This window comes from Aquila chrysaetos, chromosome 22 (genome assembly GCF_900496995.4).
Source record: "Aquila chrysaetos chrysaetos chromosome 22, bAquChr1.4, whole genome shotgun sequence".
NCBI classification, from domain to species: Eukaryota; Metazoa; Chordata; class Aves; order Accipitriformes; family Accipitridae; genus Aquila; species Aquila chrysaetos.
In genome coordinates, this window is record NC_044025.1 from 11,743,208 (window position 1) to 11,756,132 (window position 12,925).

Consider the following 12,925-nt stretch of genomic DNA (forward strand, 5'->3'; position numbering starts at 1 on the left):
AGCGAATCAGAGAAAGAATTTAGGTATTAATATATTTACATTAAAGAATCTGCAAGCAGAGTTTCTATTGTGATGTGCAGAAAAGACCATGTGTGGTTTTAAAGCAGAAAAACAAGTTAGTATCTTTGGCATATAGGAAAATTATTAGAGACAGAAGACATCAGTCCTCAGAATATAAAACCATATACCACAGTACCAGTTATACCCACCAACAACTAATTTATTTCAATGCATGACATCCAGCTGTCTCCAGTTACTGAATGAGATGTCTTTCCTGCTCTGTCATTGCAATGTTTTTAGCAACAAGTGTTAGGGCCAGATACATCAAAGATGTATTCAGTGTTGGATCTGTCAGTGGTCATGGAGACTGGGATCTGCCTGACAAGATCAAAAAGAACTGAAGACACTAGCAGTAAAGTACATAAATTGTGAACAAATTTTGTTGTGCAAGAAAAATGCAGTACAAGTTTTTACTTTTTCATGATGGAATCTCACCTGGTATATTTGCACCTGCAACTGTCATATATATATCTGTAAGACCTAAGTTGTGGAGCCATGGGGTAAACAGATAGGTGGACATCTGAGATTTGATGTGTCTGTGTCAGAATGAAAGTTGAATCTTAGCTTTTTATTGAAAATCATAAACTGAGTAGGCTAGTTAAAAGCTGAAAACAAACTCCAGCCTACACAGTTGTATCTTTATGAAAAAAAAAAAAATTTAGAAATTCAATTTTTCACAGAAGTTGAGTTTTAACAGCAAAAGTTTCACCAGTAAGTATATCTCCACAAACATTTAATACCTGGGGAGAGTTCTGGCTTTTTAATATAAAATTCCCATTTAGCATGCTGCAACAAACAGTGACAGGGAGGTCAGAGCTTGCCAGCCCTGTATTCTAAAACGTTAAGAGTAGGATTGCTGCAGATGCACAGCTGCAACCCCTTCAGGGGTGAGACCTGTGGACAGAGCAGCGTTGTTACAAAGGGAATTTTAACAGAAGACTTTAGAGGAGCTGGGCTGCGTTATAGACTGTAGTTGCAATCGGCCTTTGTGTGTTGGTATGTTTTTCTGGTCCACAAAAGAGGTGAACTAGCACTGTTTGCAGGCTGTGATGGGATGCAGTACCGCTGTAACTGAACACATTTTCCCCCATTCCCAGATCCCCAACATCAATTATGGGGTAAGACCAGCTCACGTGCTGCTGACTTACAACACTATCAGACTTAAGCATTAACGTGCTAATTCTTGGAACGTGTGTTAGGAATCCAGTTTGTGCGTCTATCACCGCGTTCATCAGGAAGCTGGGCTGAAGAAAGAATAGAAGCAATGTAATTGTGTATCCCTACTATTTTTATTAAATCTCAAATGATTGCACATCTAATCTCAGAGAAGCTATTGGATGCTATAAATATAAAATGTGGCCTAACCATAATTACTAAAAGGAAATAAATGCTCTGAAATCCATCCTCGGCCTTCCAACAAAATCAAGGACCCACGCTTATTTGACATTTTTAAGGCATCGTACACAAGAAAGTTCTCATCAGCTGGAATGGATTTCATAGGAATGCATTGCTTTATTATTTTTTATTCCTTTTTGGGATTAGGACCTAGGAGTAAATTATTTTTCTAAGGGTTCTGTCACTGTGGTTTCCTACGAACGTTTCCCCGCCGCTGGCTGCTTTCTGCAATACATGATAAAGCGGGAGCGATGAAAACGAGAAAGCCAGCAGAAATCCACCTTTGCTGTCCCAGCTGCCCCGGCCCACCGGCTGTCTTGCTCCCGAAGCTGCTCTCGCTGCGGACTGATGAGCCGGCCCTCTGTCCCCAGCCCCAGCATCCCCGTCCTGCCACGGAGGCGGCCGGTAACACTCCCGGTAATTCTTCCCACGGCTTTTCTTTCGTTAACTACAGAAGGGATTTCGGGGCCCGAGCTGCCTTCCACAAGGCGAAGGGCGCCGAGCGGGGGCACCGCCGCTCCCGGGGGCCGCGGGAGGAGCCGCCCAGCCCCGGCAGCCCGGGCTCCTGGGGGCCGCCCGATCCCGCCGGGAGTCTTCGGGACTTCGGGAGAGCGGGCGGAGGGAGAGGGGAGGTCGAGCGGGCGGCCCCGGGCCGGCTCCAGCGCGACCGCCACCACCACTGCTGGCCGCCCGCCCGCCCGCCCCGGCCCTGCCCGGCCCGGCCCCGCCGGGGCGGAGCGAAGCGGAGCGGGGCGGCCCGACCGCCTCCCTCGGCCCCTCGCCCGCCGCGCCGAGCGAGCCTCTTCCGGGCAGCGGGGCGAGGGGCGGCGCGGAGCCGAGCCGGCGGCGTGCGGCGGCCGCGGTGAGTACCGGCGCCGGGCAGGGGCGTCCCTGCGGCTCGGGGTCCCCGTGGGGCTGGGCCGCGGGCTGGGGAGCCCGCGCCGGTGTCACCCCCAGCGCCATAGCGGTGCCCTCCTCAGGGGCCCGGCCCCGCGCGTCACCCCCGTCCCCTCCACGGGGGCCCAGCCCCGCGGGTCACCCCTGTCCTTCCCCCACAGGCCCGGCCCCGCATGTCACCCCCGTCCCCTCCCCAGGGGGCCAGACCCATCCGTCATTTCTGTCACGCCTGCAGAGGCCCCGATCCGCTTGTCACCCCTGTCCCCTCCACAGGGGCCCAGCTCCATGTGTCACCCCAGCCCCGTGTGTCACCCCAACCCCTCCGCAGGGTCCCAGCCCCGTGTGTCACCCCAACCCCTCCGCAGGGTCCCAGCCCCGTGTGTCACCCCAACCCCTCCGCAGGGTCCCAGCCCCGTGTGTCACCCCCGTCCCCTCCACAGGGTTCCAGCTCTATGTGTCACCCCATCCCCTCCACAGGGTTCCAGCTCTATGTGTCACCCCAGCCCCTCCGCAGGGTCCCAGCTCTATGTGTCACCCCATCCCCTCCGCAGGGTCCCAGCCCCGTGTGTCACCCCAACCCCTCCGCAGGGTCCCAGCCCCGTGTGTCACCCCCGTCCCCTCCACAGGGTTCCAGCTCTATGTGTCACCCCATCCCCTCCGCAGGGTCCCAGCCCCGTGTGTCACCCCGTCCCCTCCGCAGGGTCCCAGCCCTGTGTGTCACCCCAACCCCTCCGCAGGGTCCCAGCCCCGTGCGTCACCCCATCCCCTCCGCAGGGTCCTAGCTCTATGCGTCACCCCATCCCCTCCGTCCCAGCCCCGTGTGTCACCCCGTCCCCTCCGCAGGGTCCCAGCCCCGTGTGTCACCCCGTCCCCTCCGCAGGGTCCCAGCTCTATGCGTCACCCCATCCCCTCCGTCCCAGCCCCGTGTGTCACCCCGTCCCCTCCGCAGGGTCCCAGCCCCGTGTGTCACCCCGTCCCCTCTGTGGGAGCAGAGCCGGTGTCCCAGCGGGTCACCCCTCTCCTGGGGAGGTGCTGGCTGGACACTCGCAGTGGCAGACAGGTGGCCGGGGGCTGCTGCAGCCCTCCCCTCCTGCCTCCTCCCTGCACACATAACAGCTCCCCGCTTCCCCACCCGCTCCCAAAATCTCTGTCCCCTGAGCGTGGGCTGTCTGTCGCAGGGTGGTGCGTGGCAGCGGCACAGATCCCGGGCCTGCAGCAAACAAGCCTCCCTGCTGGGGGAATCGTCCTTTCCAGGGGAGGAACACGCCGAATAACTTGGAGGTCAGGCACCTGGTAGCCAGGAGGAACACACTGAATAACTTGGAGGTCAGGCACCTGGTAGCCAGAAGCAGGATGTTTAATTATGAGTATTGATTTATTTGTTTTAAATTATTGAATTTATTGTGATTATAATGGGTATTGGGAGAGCGGGAAGGAGGGGATGAAGACTGGCTTTGTACTAATGTCCAATTAAAAAATCACCTGTATGGATCCTATCAGAAAAAGATACATGAAATAGTGAAAAACTATAGAAAAGGGCCATGAACATGCCTGGGTAGAGTCAGATAATCCTACTTCAGTTTACCAGGAGGGGGGGTTAAAAAATAAGAAGCAGAGACAAGCTTGCAGCAATCAGGACTGAAAAAAAATAAGAGCTTGCACTAACCCTTTTTAGCAAAGAAGCTTTATTTTTCTTGACGAAGAGACGAAGTGAACATGTGACGTGTCTCTGTGATATACCTCATGCTATGGGAGAAGAGGTGGCAAATCAAAAGCCAACACCACTGAGCTGGCTGTGGCAACCTCTAACATCTGGAGGTAGCTTTAATGCAGAATGATGAAATCTCTCGTCAAGTTACATGCCAAAGATGGCTGCTGTTTTGAGGAGAGAGCCCCAGCAGCAGGCTCTATCCATTTAACACAGACTGCTGCTTTTGTTGCTAGGCTACAAGCAGGACGTACATTTATAAGCAAAAAAAAAAAAAAAAGTATCTTGTAGTGTTGCCATGATTTGCCTTCTCCAGTGTTCAATTTGTTTTTATGATTTCAGTAGGAAAAATCATAGTGCAGACAAAGCTGTTTTTCCTTGTGATTTAGATATATATTTACTGATAGAAGCTGCTTTGGGGAAGGAAAACTTGGCAAGTGGCTTTGTTAACATTTGGTGTAAGTACATTGCATCATACTTCTCCCAGTCATCAGCTGTGCTGCTTCTTTCAAACTGTGGTAGCAAACATAGTGCAAATAGAGGAATACCGTTGCTTAATGACCCCAGTAAGTCTGATATGTGCTCTTTTGCCATCACACAAAAATGCTTTCTTCCCCTAAAAATCTATTAGTGCTTCTTATTTGTACTAATTATACTGCCATAATTGATGTTGACGTCCCTGGAGAACGCATTGTATTCTTTTCTTTGCCAGAGCAATTAAAATATGGGTAGTAGCTGGGTTTGCCTTTCTGCTGTTGCTTTGCCAATGTGTTGTAGTTTTAAAGTAGAATAGGTCACCTTTTACTAATCAGAGGGTAATTAATTTCCTGTCTTTTCTTCTAAGCCAACATAGCAGCTGTTGTGGGGGACATTGCTTGTGGAAAAGAAAAATCTGAGTTTGTTCAGGTAAAGGAGCCCCAAAAAGGGCTGGTGTGTTATTTGAGGAATAAAGAGGCCTAACAGGATCCCTAAGTATTTCTCTATCAAAGCAGCATGGGAAATGCTTCAAAAGAACTCAGCTCTGCAAAAATAGACATGCGTCCATGGGCACTTTGGTTTATAAACATGTCAGAGGAAGAAGAGAAGCTGTTCTTCTCCCCATTTTATAGCAGCAGGTACTTTTCTCAACTTCAAGATTTTCCAGCCTACATCTCTCATTTCCCAGAACAGGGCATTGACAGCTGGACAGCAGGCTGTTAGGGGACTGCTTTGAAGAATGGAGATCTAGGGGCCTAAGTGTGTCAAATCTTTTTTTTTCTCTCCCAGTGAATCTGCACATGAAACGTTTTCAGCAGTACCTGGCTCTAACTTTTGAACTATTCCTATTCTTTAGGATTCTGGTAAGAAAGAGGTACTGCTGTTACCTTCTATTGTTACTGGGTTTTCAGGGAAAAGCCTCACTCTCATTTTTCAAAAAAGGAACTCTTTAGTTGCTTCTAGGAGATTTTGTGAATCATGATCTGACCTGAGTGCCTTCACATCACCTGAAGTTAGGAGTCTAAGTCCTGGTAAAGGACACCGTACAAGTTAGACCTTTCTTTTAGCATTTGCGTTGGCTAGGTTACTCACTTGCCCTCCTGTACGCAGGCTGGTTTGAATTCTCTTTTAAGCTAGAGAACCCAGCATGCCCCATGCTTTGTAACAGAGGGTTGCAGGTTGCAGTTTGGGAGTTGAGCACTAAGAAGTGAGATCTCGCAATGATCATTATCACAATTATGTCTGCACTGCTTTTGGACGTAGACTTCTCTTTAGACTTCTCCCTCCCCCAGCTCAGTTTTTGCTGACTTTCTGAAATTGCATGCAAGAGAGGTTAAAGGCTGCTCTCATTAATAGAGTCCATTTCCACAGGGGAAGGTGCAGGAGGCTATGATCTGGACTCCAGCCCCCATAAAAGCAAAAAGCAACAGAAAGTTCTGTATAGAGAGTGAAGCAGTACCCTATCTGGTACCCAATCTAAGGACATTTGCTGAAGGATCCTCACTCACGAGAATTCAGGCGTTTGTATCTGTTGAGGAAAGCCTGCTTCTGGGGTAGTTCTCAGGCAAGTTTCTCCCACAAATAGTGTCTCTGACAATACCATGCTCCTAGCAACCTAAGCTGTCTGCATCTCTCAAGGAATGGACATCTTGCCATTAGGGATGCTTCTTGACTCAGAACAGTGACTGTTGCTTTAAAAATGTGTATTTAGATCAGACATGGAGAATTAGGTTCACAGTTATACCATCAAGACATTTCTTTTTCTGTCGCTCTATTCCCAATTTTAGCTTAGATACTGGAAAAATTAATGATATACCTGACAAAGTTTCTCAATTGTGAAGTGGATTTTTTCAAGACTTGGATTAAAATACAAGGTGTCAGTCACGTAAGAAGATACAAATGTTTCCAAGGAAGGTAGCAAAGCTGCTTTTCATCATTCGTGCACTGCTGCATGAGTTTAAATTGCCCAGAATTTCCCAGATTATGTGCCCATCCGGATTATTCAGTCATGCAGCAGGGTTTAAAATAAAGGACCAAATGTCTGGGTTGTTCAAAATTGAGTGGTATGTTACTGTCTGAAATAAATTAAATAGTTCTTGCTACTCTTTTGGCTATTGCTTTGGTTTGAAAAGTGGTTATGTGACCTTCAATGTGATGTTTAAAACGTGAACTTTGAAAAGGAACAGCGGAGAGTTGAATTCCTGACAACTCCTGAATCTGCATTTTGTAGAATTGCTGCAACTGCTGTTGTTAACCTTTAAACAAGGTTTAAAGTCTTCTACTACTGCTGGTTCTGTGGCAAATCTAAATGTAGCCTTTGTACTAAAACTGTTGATCAGACTTTGTGCTAGGTTTTATGTAATTATTTTTTAAGAGAAGCCACTCTCACTTACTCTTAAGCCCTCTTTTTCCCTTCAGTTAGTGTTAGTATTAAACATTAGACCATGAACTGGCAGATGATTCCATCTGATCAGAAAGGGCAAGAAGTTTGGGTGTGCTCGGTACTGGGGCTTCCAGCTCAGTTCAGTGTCACTTTCTGATTGAAAGTACAAGATGAAAAAGATAGTCAAAGAATTACTGATTTAAAATAAAGATTTTTGTAGGTTATTAAAAATACAGAGTTGAGAATTTCTCTTCAGATAAACAAAGACCTTAGTTTTAGCCGTCAGTGAGTCTTTCTGTGCTTTTTAGTTTGTTTTTATTTTCTGATTACTAGGGCTGGGAGAGCATTGGGGAGAAAGATGAGGAGGCAGCAGCAGGGGTATTTGGAGAGAGAGTGGTAGAGGAGAGGCTGGCAGTGGAATTTGCTTTAAAGCACTTGGGAAGCGCAGTTCACACAGCGGTGTCCTCTCTGTGATGTGCCATCTGTATCACCACATCTAATTGCCTCCAGTCTACAGAACCACATTCTCAGCTCAACTTTTGGTGCCAAGTGCATGGCAAGCTGTGGCCATTTCTTTAGCTTAACAGTCATATGTTTATGAAAAACTTTATGAAGACACGATTGTAGTTATGATTCTGAAAATATGCCTTGGTACATAGGAAGAGCCGCAGTGTGAAACACATGGATAATCAAACCTCTGTGTCAGTGCTGGGGAGCTAAATAGTCCCAAAAAATGTTCCCGGTCACGGGAACGCTGTCCCCTGTATTGTTAACTTGCTGGAGCGCAGCATGGAGCGGTTTTGCCCAGGACAGCTGATGCTCACCCAGACAATCCCAGCAGCACAAGGGAGGATTTAGCTGCCGTTCTCCATGGGCAGTTTAGATACAGCTGCCCTAGTTTGGAAACGGAAAGGGTTTAATAATATGAATGTGCCAGAGAGCATAGTCCGTTCTTTACTACTGTTTTAATTTACTAGTGTGGACTATTACCGGCCTCAGGGTGTGCAGGTACAAGGGTTCTATTAAATACCTAACTGATCTGTTGTTTGAAACACCAAAAATATGTATTATTTCCTTCCTTAGTGCATATTTTCCATGATAGATGTTAACTGTTTGACTGCGTTATGATGTTGTCTTTTATCCTTTCCAGTACTGCTCATCCTCCAGTGTGAACATGACCTCAAAGTGACATTTCAGTATGGATTATTACAGTAACTTATGTGTCTGTAAAATTAACGTTGTTTCCCAAATGCTCTGTTGATGGAGTTGTTTGAGGAAGAGAGTTGTTTCAAGATCAGATTGGGTAATTTTGCTGCTTACCTTTCCACCTTAAAATTTAAGGTGCTGTTGATTCACAGTTTTGTCCTATTTTACAGGTGGTCTCCCCTCTGTTGGTACTTATTGAATAGCAACAGGTGTGGGAACAATAAATTCAGATGCTTATCTATAGGCAGTTAAGTGTTAGGTAGTTGTTGAAGTTTGCCTTCATTATTTGACTGTAACACAGCAAACATTTTTATCTTTGCTCTAGAGGATTTGTGCATTTACTTTCCAGTCCCTTTGCAAACTTTCTACTTATCTCAGGGTTCAGATGGATTTATTTTAATTTGATTTAACCCAAATGTCCTTTATTTTTGCTTTACATAATTCTGTTATGGATATATGGATAATGAGAACTTAATGTATATGGAGAATTATATCACTGAAGGTAGTGGAGTTACACCCTTGACAAAGCATTGTGGTCAAAATAATAATTAAATCTTAAATAGTTTTATTACAGTGCTTTTGTTATTGAGTACTTGAATGAATTATGCAAACAGCAGCACCCCTCTAAAATTGTATCTGAAAATTAAGGTGACAGCTAGGTAAAATACTGTTGCAGCAACTTAAATTGAGGGTATTGTACCTATTTCTTGCAGTTTTACAGTCTCACTGTTTAAATAAAAAAAAAAAAATTTAAAAAAACCCATACAGTTTATGATGATGACTGCATGGCTGTTGGATGATATACTGATGAAACCATTTTTGTGCACAGTCACCATTTTTACTTTATAGTTGGACATTTTGTTTTATAAGAGGATCCCTTCGAAGTACATAGGCATTTTATTGGCTTATGTTTTTGCTTTATGGGACTTAGTTCCCTTTTCAGTATTTACTAATAGGGGCTGATAAGTCATGAGTAGCATCTCTTTAATATAGGAGGTGGGGCTTTTATACAGAAATTCACTGGTTCTCTTAGACAGGCACCATTGTTAACAGATCTATGACTCAGAGTCCCGAGACTGGCAAACTCAGCGACCTTTTTTACTTCACTGCAAGTTTTATGTGTCTCCAAATTCTATTATTCCAGTGTCTGAACTTTTTACACTCCCTTGTGTGCACGACATCTGTTCCTTCTCTGTGGGCATTGGTGGTCTGTCCCTGCCCACAGTCTTTATGATTTTTATTTTAAACTTATTTAGAGCAGCATTGTTCCTACATATATTCTTAAAGTGCAGGTCAATTACATCCATCACATCATTTTGAAGAAAATGTTTTTGTGTACTTAAATAGCTGTCACCTAAATTTTTAATCCCTTTTTGCATGAGATCTAGTCTTTTGCAGGGTGGACACCTGTCCTGTCCCCCACCACCCTATGCAGGGTTGGAGGCTATATACTATCCATTATTAAGATTAGTAATATTAAAGTCAATGTTTTCTGCTGCTATCTTGCTAAACAGACACAGTGATTTGAAGCATCATCTTTTGTTGTAGCACGTGCCAAGGGTCCTTCATTAGTGTATGTTTTCCATTTTCCTACTGGGTTGCTTTTTGCTGCTACAGCACTAGCCCTTTTTTGGTAGATTTACAAGGAGAAAGAGAGACCAAAGCATGTGCTGACATGCTTCTGCTAGCTTAGTCTGGCTAGCATAGGTAACAGCAGCGAGAAGGGCATGGAAACAGGAGTTTTACCTTGTGCTGGCAACCAGAGTGGTTGTGTGTTGTCTTTGGTGTGCTTTTACTCTGCTAGCATGTGTTATGGCCACCCTGGCTACTCTCTTACCACTACCACTTAGATCACATTAGCTCTTTCTACCATCATACCTTTTTTTGGCTGTGTAGACACACAAGGACTGGGAGTTTTTCCAGTTTACAGCAAGTTAGGTCTCTCATGTACCCATTTTCTTGATCTGTAATGTAGACTTTCAATCTCTTGACTCTGGCAAGCCGAAACGCTTAAAATTATCTATGCTTTATGTTTCTTGTTCCTTGTCTTCCCTGCAGATTTAAGGCTAGGCTTCAAGATTTGCATTACACGTGGCTCCTCCTGCATCTGCAGATCCTGAACTTGAGCAAAATGGTAACCCAAGGTGGTCACTGGTTAGTCTGTTGAAGGAGCATAGGAGTGCAGACCTTTGATGCTCCCAGAGCTTTCACGCTCCCAGACCTTCTACGGTGCCAGTTAACATACTAATCCAGGCCTCTCTTCTTTCTGCTGCATTGGTTTTCTGCTAGGGTAGTAAGTTATATCAGCACACATGGTTCAAGGAGCATCAGAGCAGACACAGAGTAGACCAAGTGGGGAGGGGATAAAGATAGGACATGAAAGTGGTAAGTCTTCTATTTTCTGTAGATCCACCTTCACCGGGGTAGGCTAAATGAAATGGAGTGAAACAATCCTGACTTGAACCATGAGCCATCTGCAGTGAAGGCAGACCCTATTGTTTAGATTTCTTATTACTAAAGGACTTGTTTTTGTGGACAGAGGTATCATAAGTATGTAAAAACAATTCACAGACAACCCAGTAGTATATATGCTAATCAGAGTGAAAAGCAAGAAAAGAGCTTGTATTTGTGGACAGCTTTATTAAGCGTTCATTAGATAGTGTTAAACAGATTAACATAAGCAATCCTAAGAAGTTTTTAATCTTTCTTAAAGAAACTGATAATTTAATTATAAAAATATTTAAACTTGGGCTTTCCTACAAATAATATACCATAGGGAAGCATTCATAGAATGACTTACTAGCCCTAATGTACAGATTTTTTTTTTAATTTATTTTTTTTTAGTAGAGAAGAAGTTTTGAATAAATGAGTTCACCCTGCTTTCATAGGGTACTGCTTTGCAAAACCAGCAGTTACCATTTTAGACCAGAAGATGGTCTGTTTCTTCACAATATACCACTGTTCACAGGAGGGTGTCTTTAATGGTATAGTACTCAGAATCGGAAAAGAAACCTAAAGAGCATCTCCTGTTCAGACACTCTGCACAAGAACTCTGTTCAACAAACCTGTCCTGAGTATTTTTTCATTTCCATGACCTGTGTTCATTCTGCGAGATGCCTAGTGAGAAATGTAGCACGTAAAAATAATTCTATTAATCCACAGGTGTCTCCACATTGTGGTGTTTTAAACTGTTTCACAACTGTGGAAGTACTTATAGCAAACAGGAACGTGGAATAGAAAAACAAGAATATTCAACTGGACTGGAAGTGAAATAATAACTTGTGTCTTGCTGTATCAGCAGTACTTAGAGCACAGGTCAGGAGGTCTAGGTTCTGCTGTCATTTGTGACTTGACCTGTAATCTTGAGCCAAGTTATGTTATTTAATTGTTGTGTTTCTTTTACCTGTGTGTGGGGAGAACAATGCTCCTTAACAGTGCTGAAAAGCTGGTAACACTGGTTTTACTGGTAATGTCATTTATAATTCTGATACAAATGCCTTCATGCTTCAAGGTTAGCTTAGTAAATGATATATTGCTATGGCGCGTTATTTTCTTGAAGTTTCTAAGATTTATTGTTTCATTGTAGGGAAATTCTGTCTCAGCATATAGTAAAGACCTTAATAAAAGCTCCCGTACAATAATGAACTTAACAGTGAGGGAAGTGGGAGTGGAAGGAGGGTGGAAAGGTTAGTTTCCCCTACTGTACCACATTTATTAGCCTTCTAGTATCCTGGGACCCAATCCCTTTAGGACCTTCCCTAACTTGATGGTGAAACTGTAAGATCTGATGGTAGCTGAATCACGACTATATTTACTGTAAGTTGGATGCTCCTTGTATACTTGCTTTATGCTTACTTATTTGAGTTAATGACTGAAAATTTTAATACATGAACAGGTCTTTGGAACAATATGTTTTTCTTGAGGTCTCTTGTACCAAAGAAAAACTGAAGGCCACTAGGGAAAGATGATGTAGTGAAAGAGCAAGAAAGTGTATTCAGCAGGTTGGATCTAATAATATTAAATAAATTTAGCAATGTTCATTTTAGTCATTGAAACACACATTTAGCAGTTATTTCTATGCAGTAGTGGATCCCCTCCTTAACAGGTAAAACACTATAGAGTGAATAGCTTTTAAATATTCATAACACTCACCAAATACAATAAGCATATTATTCTATTGCACCTCACAGTAGCATTTTAATGTATTAAACTAAAATTATGTAATTACTTACTACGGCAAATAGCTCATATTCCATGTAGTATACACCTGAGGGGAAAGAAGACACTGCACTATGGGAGTCTTCATTGTACCCAGGTGTTCAGAGCTGCTGGTTGGGGTCAGTGCCAAGTGAACAGAGCTTTTTAACTCTTGAGAAAGGGGTAAATCCAGCTCTGTATGCTCAGTTCTCAGTAAGGTCAGTGCTGGTCATAAAAAGGTCTTAATTTTTGTTACTAGAAATCATTATTTCATCATTTGTTCTGGTTTCACATATTAATACAGAAAGAGCACTGCATTGGGTGCAGAGTGGTATAGAAAACCCTGGCCTTGTGGTTTCAGGTGATCACATGTTTTTAACAGTACCATTTTCTGGGGATACTTCAGTATATTTTCCTTTATCCTAGCATTCAGAATGATTTATGCTTTTGTCGAATAGCTGGGGGGTGTTAATTACTGCAATAAAAGCTGTGAGAGCCTATACTGATTTGGGAGTCTTTGAAACAACCTTGCACATGATGACTTCGAGCAGAAACTGGGAATTTTAAACTTGTCTGGAAAGGATTAATTGAGCACTTAAGCT

The 12,925-nt window shown here is 44.1% G+C and overlaps 1 protein-coding gene across 7 annotated transcripts in view; it reads left to right on the forward strand.

Moving 5' to 3' along the window:
- Nucleotides 1-12,925, forward strand: part of SFXN1 (sideroflexin 1) — a 41,478-nt gene that overhangs the window by 9,905 nt on the left and 18,648 nt on the right. Inside the window, exons 1-2 of one of the 7 annotated variants that reach the window (XM_029998452.2) lie at nucleotides 2,211-2,317; nucleotides 3,531-3,678. The exons of 1 other annotated variant lie outside the window; for it this stretch is intronic. The gene's annotated coding sequence lies outside the window, so the exon portion shown is untranslated. Of the gene's footprint in view, nucleotides 1-2,196; nucleotides 2,318-3,530; nucleotides 3,679-5,326; nucleotides 5,401-5,933; nucleotides 6,102-12,925 lie in introns of those variants that run through there. 5 more of the 7 variants (XM_029998453.2, XM_029998460.2, XM_029998458.2 and 2 more) reach the window with 5 other exon arrangements.